Genomic DNA, 10,165 nt, shown 5'->3' with positions numbered 1-10,165 from the left:
GATCATCAGGCAGTTGGCAGGAAAGGTCACTGGTTCTACAGTAGGTTTTTGAATTCTCAGACACACCTGCAATGACACACATCCTCATCCTTTCAAACTTTTCACATACAAATATATGAGCATATGGGATGCATCCTAATAATCTCATTCAAACTACCACAGGCATAATAGTATGGTAATGTACCTGTGTGTGTGTGTGTGTGTGTGTGTGTGTGTGTGTGTGTGTGTATACACATGTATGTGTACAAGAAAGAGAGGGGAAAACCAAACTTCCTAGGTTATTTTATACTATTGTTCCCAAAGGCTCCCCACCTTTGTTTATATTCCTAGCATAAAACAAATCACATTTCCATGAGAAGAATGCTAATAAGTGCTCCAGACACCTCACATGAAATATTCTAAATTACAATTTCAGAAAAGGAGCTTACTTCCTGTTTTCCCATAACTACACCAAGTCTCTTCTATATTCCACACTGATGCTTCACATTTTAGTTTTAATACGTACAAAACTTTGCTCTCCTCTAACATCCCTAAAGAGCTGTTAAAGAGAAGCAGGCATACAATTACATGCAAGTTATAGGATCTCAGTCCCAACGTGTTTGAAGAAAGGATGGTAAAAAAGGAGAGAGCTAATGGAAAGACAGGGATACAGAAAAAGCACTAGACATTGTTAACGATGTGGTTCTCAGTCTTTGTTAAATGAGTGCACTTATTATCAAATAAAGAAAAATAAGAGGAGGGATCATTTGCCATAAAGTCATTTGAAGGATGAATTTATGCAGAAGCTCATATTTCTCGGTTTCAAAATGCTTCATGGCTTTTTCCTGGCATTTTCTAAAAATATAACGGTGCATCTAAACATGCCAGGTTATCAGAGTACAAATGAAATGGTGTATTATCAGGTAGTGCTAGCAAAAACAGAGAAAGTATCCACAAAGTACGAAAATAATCTTATGAGTCCTTGCTTTTACAAGGGTAGTCATTCACAATAGCCACAGAAATATGCTGTTCTTGTATTTTTAAACTGTAATAAATTATTTTAAATTAAAATCCATGCCTTCTTAATTCCATATACTGTCTAAATTAGAAACAGTAAACTCTATTTTTCTTTGTCAGGGGGAACCACTTACAGGGGCAGAATGTACTTTCATGTTATTGGTTATATATTCATATTTTAGTTATCAATATTGAAGAAACAAATCTTGAAATTTACACTATATACCTTATAACTGGAGGAATAATTAAGTGTCCGATGTATGACTCTGAGTGAAAAGCATTTGGATATATTTAACCATATAGGATGTGAAAGATGTGGTTTTCTGTTGAGCTTTAGAGGATCATGTTTCAGAGTCTTTAGATATTCTCTAGAAGTCTGTGGGTTCAATGTAACACAGCAAGAGTCATGAATGTGTGTTTTATGTAAGAAATCTGACTATCATAGGAAGAAAATACCATACTACTATAACATGGTCACTGGACCAAGGCTCTTATCTGATAGGCTATCTGAAGTTTACAGTCAACATTTTGCTAAGCTCTATATACTGTTTGTATTTATGCATGAGGTTTTATTTAAAATTCTCAATTTTCTTTTAAGTAGAAGCACTGATATTCATCTTGAAGATTAAAGACATGAAATCTAACAAAACATCTAGAAAAAATGCTGAAAGTAAGTTAGCTAAGAATATATTGAAGTAAACTAGACATGAATAAATGAAGGTAATGTACTTCATTGATTTTTTTTTTACTGCTGAATTAGATAATGTCACTATGGTGGTTTAAAATTCCAAATATTTAAATGTTAATCTTTTACCTTTGTCTTTGTAGAATGTAGTTACATCATTTATGTCCTCTCCTTTAATCCTATCTTCTTTCCACACATTTAAGTCACTTTCTCTATTTCTTTATTAATACTATTGCTACACATGCACACACACACACACACACACACACACACACTCACATATATACATATACATACATACATACATACATATACATACATACATACATACATACATACACACATACGAATAAATATATAACCACACATTACATTTTTAAATGTTGTATTTCTGGAGTTTTCCTTCTAGGCACAGCATATCTGGAGCACCCTTTAAGGATTAGCGGGCTGAAATAGATTTGGAAGTTGTACAAGGAAGGTGTTCCGGAGTTCATTCTAGTTGTTGATAGAATTCATTTCCTTGCAGCTGTTCTAGGAGAGTGGTTTTTCTCTGATAACAGAGAGACTGGTTGTGATTCTCTGGCACTTGGAATTCTTCAGCTACAAAGAGGCAGCTAACTTTCATGGTATGAGTAGGGTCTCTGATTCTAGGTGTTAAATGGACATCTTTTTTTTAACAGGATTAGAGATATAACATCCTGTCCTCTTTGTCAAACAGAAGTTAGTAAAAAGTCACAAATTCTCTCCACTCAAAGGAAAAAGATTACCAAAGGAGATGTAAATCATCCTTTGTCTGGCTGAGCTCTCTTTCACATTCTTTTAAAGGCACAGAACAAGGTAAAGGAAAAACTTGAAAGAAGCACAGTTCTCTTAGCACGACAGAGTATCCTTTCCTCCAATTTCCCATTTATCTCCAAACTTCCAGTTGTTCATTTGGCTCCCTAGAAATTACAATAGATAGTAATTGAAAATTCTCTTCAAACATTATTGAGAATAGAAAATAAACAAAAAGCAAAATAACAAATATACATACATACATACATACATACATACATACATACATACATATTCATAGGATCATTATAAAATATGCTATTTTTTACTCAAAAGCATATTCCTAAAAAAATACATAAACCCTGCATTAATACAAGAGTTTGACAGAATAGTAAGTTAGAAAAAAAATTAAAACAAAATTAGAGTTACGCTTTTCAATTCAAGTCAACACACATTTTATTTGGGGGAGTTAAAAATTATTGAGCTTCAGAAACCATATGAAAGGTGAATTTAGCTGCTAGCATCAGTGATCTGAGGCTGTGTTTGTTGGGAAGACTCCAGGAAGACACAAGAAACTGGCTCCATAGCTCAAGGCTCTCACACAGCAGCTAAAACAAAATGAAGGTAAGAGCCAGCAGCCAAAGCTGGTCTCTGACTTTCCCATGAGCACTACAGCAGGTGCAGGTATGTGCATATGTGCATACAAGTAATGCATAATTAGAAGTAGTGACTATGGAAAGACCATTCTGTGATGAATTCTGGACACTGGGGCAATTGATATTCTTCCATAAGCTGGGTGGCTCTTTTTTATTTCCACGTATTTATTCTTCCCTCTTAAGTACGACTAAAACAGTCTCAAAAGCAGACAAAAGAGACAAGCACACCGTCAATACCACTGCTAGGGGTCACAGGAGAATAGCAAGCTATACAATCATAACACTTATTCAGAGAATCTAGGTCAAACCCATCCAGACTCTCTGATCTCTGTGAGCCCACTTGAGTTCCCAGGAAGGTGATTCTGTGGACCATGTTCTTCTGGTGTCCCTGACCCTACTGGCTCCTCCAAGCCTTCTTCCTCTCCTCTGCGACTTGATTGGCAAACGTTTTACTTTCTGACATATCTCACAGCCACTGTCACTCTGATTTCAAAGATGAGCCCCACTTGCCTGGAAACTGATGATTTCCTGTAATTGTCAGGACTGTTGTTCATATACGATAACAATAACATTTTTTTTATTTCAGTAAACAAGGTTGGTTGCACCAACAGAACAGGATATACCTAATCACATAATAGGGAGGAGTTATGTAGGCAGGAAGTACATCAGGAAGAATGCAGACATTCTCTGGAAATCCTAAGTTTGAACCACACCAGTGTCCATCATCCCAGCTAGTATTTACTAAGCTTACTTCAGACTTGGCCAAAAATATTTTGTTGAGCTGTGTTGTAGAAACCCGTTCAGTTTTATCTTATGTTGCCGTGGTATTGAAGATGTAATGCCCTATCATTAAGCTTGGCTTTAAAACATGCTGGCATTTATCATAGTGAAGAACTTACTGTAATCCCTTTAATTGTTTTCATACTCATATTTTGTCAATAAAATGAATAATCATGTGCTCAACATGAATAATCATGTGCTCAACAATTGTTAATTTAAGATTAAATAAGTTACTATAATATTTATTTTCCCTACTAAGCATATATTTTTATTTGAATGTAATTGAACATAAAATATCATTAGTGCTAACTATCTTTCAACTTAAATTTTCCATAGTTGTATAGGAATGAAGATTTATATAAAGGCTATATCCTGGGTTAACAAAAGTCTATTGAAAACAGCATCCCAATTGAACTTAATATATGTGTTCACAGAACCTGGATAGGGTCAGGAAAATAATATCTAATTACGACAAATGTCTAATAACCCCAGTTAATCTCGTATACAGAGTTAGTAATATTCAGAAATAGTAAACAATGCATTTCCATGCTTGGAATTTTTGTGTACATGAGCATAAAAAATTTTATTATGTTGTGTGATTAGAAGAACAATATCATTTATAGATTGTCATCTTTTGTGTTCAATGCTATGTTAATTGATTCTAACATATGGGTGATTTTTGTATTCATATTTGAAGTGCTCAAAATATTGTTTATAGTTGTTATAAAGCAAGCAAATTAGTATATTTTCACTATTTGTATTTCTTTATATGTCTGACTTTTCTATCTGCTCATTTTTAAATTATTTGAATGTTTGTAGGTATTAATATCAATCTCAAAGTTTTGGCTAACTCAACTTCCCTCTAGCTTAATCTTTTATAGCCCCTGTCTTTTTCTCATAGTTTTTTTCTGATAATCTTTCTGCCATTAAGCATTTGGAAGAGTTCCTGAAAATAAAATCTTAAGAGATATGGTTTAAAGTCATGGAAATTTTCTTTGAGTATGATACCTCATCCCTATTAAATCCCTTAAAACCCGTTTGCTGGTTTCTGTCAACTGTGTTTTGCCTGAAAGGAAGAAAGTAATTACTATGAACAGGATTAGATTAGTTTTGGAAATGTTTTCATGGAACCCCTGTAAGCATTTTAGTTGACTTTGAAACTAAAGCTAAAATAAATGCGCTTTATTTCCTTTCCTGAGTTTGTCGTTCTCTTGCTCCCAGATAGTTTTGACACAGCGACTGTTGTTGCTTACACGGATATTGGATTTCACTGGGCACCAGATTATAACATTTCTTTTTTTCTGAACCATGTTACTTTCATAGATGATTTGAACTACTGTAAAATCATTAAGGGTATTCATTAAACATGCCACTCTTTTGCAGAGGATCAATATTTCTAAAATAAAAGGCATAGTTGTTTACATTTAATTTCAGTCATGTTTTCTTTTAGGCTTTTTGTATTTGGTTTTTAATATGCTAGAGTAGCTTGTTGTATAATGAGATAGCACTGTGTGTAATGAGTTACTGTTTACAGTTTTTCCTGCCAATGAACCATATAAAGACAAGGCCTGTTAATACAAGTGCATACAGGAGATGTTTCTTCACCTCCAGGCAGGGCCTATTTGAGCAGAAGAAGGAAACTATTTTGTCTTCTGTTTCGTCTCCAATCAGATTATTGTGGTTCCTTTCTCATTTTCTAGAAGGCTGGATCTGCTATGCGTGCTGATTCTTCTTCTGAAAGTTCACTATTTTTTTTGTACATCCAACAACTTAGAGCCACAAGGCAGAAAATATTTAGTTTTTATGTTAAGTCAAAAAAATGTGGAAACAGTCTTAAAACAGATTAATCCAATCCACCATGAACTGAGTTTACTCTGCTAGAGCAGCCTAGGGTTTTCAGAAACACAGTACATTCTAGTACCTAACCAATTCATAGCTTTCACTTTGCCCTTTCCAAGCAGTATAGTTTGTCTTTGACTTGAGAACTGTGGGGAATGAATGCTTTAAAACCATCTATTAGAAATCGTGTCAAATGAATAGATCTCAAAAAGTATGAATACACTCATTAATACACCCAATAATACTATGTACTGATTAACCTATCTGAATTTAATGGATTTTTGTTTAATTTAAATCTATAATACAGTAGGCAAAAGAAAAGTTATAAAGAAACAAGCTACCATGCATTTAGACTTAAAAAAAAAGAAATCAAAAAACCTTGAATATGTAAGATAGGACTCAGTTCAATTTAAAATAACAAAATCCTCAGTAAAACCTAGAAACCTGACATTTAATCAAATATAAAATACTATTGTATTTAATTAGGGAAAGATAAATTAGAAACAAGACAGGTTGATGATTGTTATTTTGGGAAAGGTAAAAATATGAATGTGGGAAAATAGCAACATTTAGTTTCAAATATTTTGATAAATGTAAATGTTGTACCATATTAAGTATAGAGACAATTTGGGAAATAGAAAATAGAACTGGAGGATAGATCTGTTGTTAAAATGTTTATTACACAAACTTAAAGGCCCAATTTCAAAATCCTAGAACCCATCTGAACATCCAAGTCTTCCAGGCAAACCACTGGCATTCCAATGCTATGGAGAAAGGAAAAAGAAAAACCATAGTGCTTGCTGGCTAGCCAGCCTAGTGTCATCTAGCTCCAGGTTCAGTGACAGACCTTGTCTCAAACAGTAAAATGGATCAATCTCAAGGAGGATAACTAATATTAACCCATAGACTCCACCTTAACGTCTGCGCATGCCAACACACACAAGGACTGGGGAGAGGGAGTCAGACCTGGGTGTCTTCAGCCTGTACAAATAGAATTATTTAGAAAATTGTATTAACTAGAGACTAATATTTTCTTAGATCATTATAGGTGTCAATTTACATTACTATAATACCATTATTAGCATAAATATATTCGCAAACACAAATATCTAAGTTGCATTCTCAATCTAATGCCACCAGAGGTACATTTTACATAGTAGAGTGATTTCATTGTTTAAAATTCCCAGTGAAACACTTTGAAATGAGTAGAAGTTTAGTTAACTTAATTCTAAAACAAATATGGGCAACAGATGTAACTATTCATGCCTTTTCCCTCTAGACTTTTATACACTAAGGGAAGAACGGAGGCAATGGAAGACTAGATAGATACCTTATTGTTTCCTTTGCATTTATGCAGTTTAATGAGGCGGCTCTCAATTGAATAAATAACTTGGAGATTTTGTACGTCTGATTTGGGCACGGCAGACAATTGTTCATCTCTGAGCTAACAGAAGTCTATTGCAACAAAGAAGCTTGCTGGTGAAAATTGAAAATGGGCTAATGTGAAAGTGAGATAACTTTCAAGGAGGATACTTAACTTAAACCTCTGGACTCCTCATGAATGCAAGCACACACACAAACAAATACACATACATGCACACACACAAAGGGTGGGACAATTACAAAGCTTCTTATGAATGTCATGGAGAATATTTCCCAGACCAAAAATGTGAAAATGCAATGTGATATGATATTTATCTCCTAGAAATGTAAATATATTATTTGGCCTCCTGGAATACACAATTTTTTGCAGACTATTCACAAAGACAAAACGAGGAAAACAAATGCCTCCTTGTTAACATTTGTCAAACTTCATTTCTGACAGGCATCATGCAGTTACAAATACAAATTAGCACAGGATTTTTTGCAAAGAAGTGGGAAACTTATTACTAAGGATAAAAATAAGGAAGAAAATTTCTTCAATTAAAATTGTTGATAAATTTTAGAATATGAAGGTATTTCTTTTCATAGTGCTTTATAAATATATGAAGTTTATATTTCTATTTTTTAAATTTTTTATTAGGGATTTTCTTCATTTACATTTCCAATGCTATCCCAAAAGTCCCAAATAGCCCCCCCCCCACTCCCCTACCCACCCACTCCCACTTTTTGACCCTGGTGTTCCCCTATACTGGGGCATATAAGGTTTGCAAATCCAATGGGCCTCTCTTTCCAGTGAGGGCATCATCCTGAGTGAGGTAACACAATCACAAAAGAACTCAAATGATATGTACTCACTGATAAGTGGATATTAGCCCAGAAACTTAAAATACTCAAGATATTTCTATTTTTAAAATTATATTTATTTTAGATTTTGAAAGTATTGAAAAGAGTATATATTCAAAAATTCTATAAAGTTGCACAATAAGAGAAGATAAAGGCTTTATAATAGTAAATAAACAAACTGATGTTACATAAAAGAAAAAATTATTGCCAAAATTTAACACATCACCATAGTGTTAGTTTTAATATAATGACTATGTTTTTACTGCTGTAATGTGTTACAGGTAGGCCTTAGAGGAAAACGTCCCACTCTTACTCAGCTAAATGGAAAATGTATTAAACTTAACTACTAATGACTGATGCTTCATATTCATATATTAATGCATATTTCCATTCTCACCAGAAATGCTCTTTTTGTTTATTGCAATAGATTTTGATTAACTCAGAGATGTAAAGTTGACTACCTTACAGAAGATAGATATTACAGTGCTCTCAATCACAATGGATTATTTGTAGCACACCTCTCTGCCTAATTCCCAGGAATTGTTGAGGAAAAGTGGACAGAAAGATTGTGTGAGCCAGAGGTGATGGATTAAAATAATGGAACAATGTTTTCCAGATACATCAAGCCAGGTGGAATTACAAACTCATAGCAGTTGTAACAGCACAAATATACACCTTAAGTTCAACCCAGATGAACTCTAACATGGAATGAGAAAGTAGGCATGAAATCTCAGCCTAGGCAGAGTATCCAGTGGCAACTGATAGCCAATGGGAGAGGAGGAATTTGTTTCCTGTAAGTGTGTTGTGCCTGGTAAGTAGATCATGTCCATATGCACACTCAAGGGTACCAAGGTAGCACAAATTTAACTTGATGTTTTTTACCTTGCTTTGCTTTGTTTAAAGAGAAACTATGGTTGGATGGTTATGGTATAGATCTGGAAGAAGCAGAGGGTGAGACTTTTGAATGTGATCAAGTTAAATTCTATAAAATTCTCAAGGAACGACTTAAAAATTGAGGAAAAATATGTAGACAAACAACATTAGAGTTTTGTATTTTTCCTAGAGATCAACAATTTTGGTTCTCTCTCTCTCTCCATTCCTCATCCCCTCTCCTTCTTTCTCTTCTTGAAAATATTTTTCATTAATATATCTTGATTATGATTTTCCCTCTCTCTATTCCCCCCAAATCCCCTGCACCTCCTCTTTTATCCAAATCCAACCCACTTCTGTCTCTTATTAGAATAAAATCGAGCTTTTAAGGTTAATGATATCATATGATATGACATAAAAGATAAGACAGAAAAAATATGTAATAAGAATATGTAAAAAGAGACAGAAGTAAAAGAGCACAAGAAACAGCACAAGGTATAGAAACAGACACAGAATTTCCCTTGCTTTCGTATTTTCACTCTTAGGAATCCCATCAAAACACCAAAGTGGAAGCCATTAATGTATGTGGAAAAGACTTGGGGGCGGGGAGAGGAGAGGAGAGGAGAGGAGAGGAGAGGAGAGGAAGACAGGGAGAGACAGCAAGACAGCAAGAAAAAGGCAGAGGACACAGACAGTGAGACACAAAGAGAGAGAAAATGAAAAATGTAAAAATTAAAATCATAAAGTTAAAAAATAGAAAGAGGAAAAAGTTCTCACACAATGATGTTTTGAAATAACAAACTCCAAATCCTGCACTGAACTTGTTTTCTGTTGGTTCTCTAGTGTTGGGTATAATGAAATACCCTGAAGAATAGTGTTTCTCCAGTGAGACTCCCTTGGAGAAAAGGGAATTTTCATTTACAAGAAGTCATATCAATTGAGAGTAGTTTTTTCTAGGTTAAGGATTGAGTCATATATTTGTTCCTTTACCTTGAAGATCCCGTCTGGTACAGCCTCATGCAGGTTCAATGACCTCTGCCTCAATCTCTATGATTTCATATGTGTACCAATTCTGAAGATTATTTTGACATAGAGGGTCTTTTTTCTTTTGTGTCCTCAATCAACTCTTTTACTCACTTTCTGCCTCCTACTCATAGGATGCCTTGAGCTCTGAGAGTAGAGATTGGATGCAGATATCCAATTTAGGGTCTGGTGTTTCAAATTGTCCTACTCTCTCCAAAATATCTGGCTGTGGGTCTCCCCACTTTTGTGCCTGTCTTCCTCCCTCCCTCCCTCCCTCCCTCCCTCCCTTTCCTTCTCCTTTCTGCTTCCTCTGTGG

Source organism: Mus caroli, chromosome 14 (assembly GCF_900094665.2).
Source record: "Mus caroli chromosome 14, CAROLI_EIJ_v1.1, whole genome shotgun sequence".
Lineage (NCBI taxonomy): Eukaryota > Metazoa > Chordata > Mammalia > Rodentia > Muridae > Mus > Mus caroli.
Note: the sequence above shows the minus strand (reverse complement) of the source record.